Below are 2,359 nucleotides of genomic sequence, written 5' to 3'. Positions count from 1 at the left end.
ACCTCACTATTTTAATTGGCTCTAATGCTATATGTTTGGATCTGCTTTTTGCAAATAGGTAGGCTAAGTTTGACATGGTTGGTTTATTGATGCTTGATTTGTGTTCATCTAAAATGTAGCCTGTTTTTGTGGTCCTACGTGTTCAGTAGGATATTGATATTGAGCTTTAATTGTAACACTCAAAGGCTCACATTCCCTCAGATAGAGTGAGAAGAATACATTTTGTCTGTCCACAAACCAAACTGGCAGTCCCCAATTTCCTCACTGGTCCAGTAGACTCTTAGCTGCAGACCTCATCTTTCAGGACCCTCATCTCTCAGGCTCCTCTCTATACTGCCACCTACTGGAGACCTCATCTATCAGGCCCTTCCCCTAATCTCTCAAACCCCTCTGATGAACCCCCTATTTAAATTGGCTCCTGAATGCTTATCATTTCATTGGCTCCTGACTACTTCCTCATTCTACGGGTCACAGTAGCAGCCATTTTTTTAAACTTCATTTTAATTTTAATTTTAATGTCTACCTGAATAGAAATAGCCTATTGTTACTGCTTTATATGATTCTTTATGTATTTTAGTTCATGGAATTCTGCTCGTGTCACTATCCCAATTTGTTGAATTTACTTGTTTATTTCATTCTATTTGGGAGACAATGAATTTAAACATATTTTGCATTATTGAAATATTATGAATTATGTTGGATGATGACAATAATCCTGTCTGACAGAGAGTTCAGTCCTATGGCAATCCTGGAAGATGAAGATGGGTTCTAGATTACTCTTGCCGGAAATTATATCTTTAAGCCTACCTTTCTCTCAAGACAGTAGGTTCTATGTCAACATTTCTGACTGACTGCCGAAAGAATCTCTCCTCTCGTGCACATGACATGGTTCTGGTCGTAGAGGTTGGTGCGTAGCATAGTTTGGAAATATGAAAAGGCTGACAGCTCCCCTCACCCAGTTCATATTGGACATAGATGGCTCAGATTGTATTACACTGTGCATCCATAGGCCTACCTCTGCAGTGTTTTAACCTGTCACCAAGCAGTGGCTCAATTAAACTCAACCAGGGTATTTCTCCAAGACTAACGCTTCGATGTAGCAAGCACAAAAGAGTGGGTATTCAGCCCTGTTTCCCAGCGCAGCCCACGGTTTGTCCAAGGAAGAAGCGGAGTCTGTTTGGATACGAGATAGAGGATGAGCATGTGACTGACTCAGCAGAAATTCAAAGTGGATTTTTAAATTCAGATTGGTGATTCTGCTATCTAGTCCATCAACAAGCGCTTTACCTAGTTTGAGGGGCACAGAAGTGTTTTCAGCATCCTGTGCATCCCTACAATCAAAGGCATGGACATTGCGATGCTTACCAGGGACTGCGCAAAGCTGGAAATGGCTTCCAAATGTAACAGTATAGCTTCCGTCCCTCTCCTCACCCCTACCTGGGCTCGAACCAGGGACCCTCTGCACACAGCCAACAGTCACCCACAAACCATCGTTACCCATCGCTCCACAAAAGCCGCGGCCCTTGCAGAGACTGCTTCAAGGTCTCACAGCAAGTGACGTCACCAATTGAAACGCTACCAGCTCGCACCACCGCTAACTAGCTAGCCATTTCACATCGGTTACACAAGGACATCGACACAAAATACTTCTGCGATTAGCTCAAAGCCTTGAGCAGGACACTGGGCAGTGAGGCTGAACCAATCGACGCATTGGAGCACATCTCCAGAAACCAGATTGCCTCCTTGTACCCCAATTCTTTTGTTGCCCTGAGAGTTTGCCTCAGACACCCTTTGATAGTGGCAAGTGGAGAGCGCCCCTTTTCCAAACTCAAACTAATCAAAAACTGCCTGCACTATACTATACTCTAAAAATAAAAAGGTTCCTGGAGTATCCTTAAGGGGTTCTTCAAATTGAAACTGTGGGGGAACCCCTATGTTATTTTTCAAAGAACTGCTTTTAATTAAGGATCCAGACCTTTTTTACTCCAATTTTTTTTTTAAATAATGGTACAAAAAAAAACATTCCTTTGTATTATCTTTTACCAGATCTAATGTGTTATATTCTCCTACATCAATCTCATATTTCCACAAACTTCAAAGTGTTTCCTTTCAAATGGTATCAAGAATATGCATATCCTAAAATGACGTACCCAAATCTAACTGCCTGTAGCTCAGGACCTGAAGCAAGGATATGCATATTCTTGATACCATTTGAAAGGAAACACTTTTTACATTTGTGCAAATGTGAAATTAATGTAGGAGAATATAACACATTAGATCTGGTAAAAGATAATATAAAGGATTTTTTTTTTGTACTATCATTTTTGAAACGCAAGAGAAAGGCCATAATGTATTATAC

The sequence above is a fragment of the Oncorhynchus tshawytscha genome, linkage group LG33 (assembly GCF_018296145.1).
Source record: "Oncorhynchus tshawytscha isolate Ot180627B linkage group LG33, Otsh_v2.0, whole genome shotgun sequence".
In the NCBI taxonomy this organism is placed as follows: Eukaryota; Metazoa; Chordata; class Actinopteri; order Salmoniformes; family Salmonidae; genus Oncorhynchus; species Oncorhynchus tshawytscha.
The sequence above is the reverse complement of the archived record's forward strand: the minus strand, read 5'-3'. Positions refer to the sequence as shown.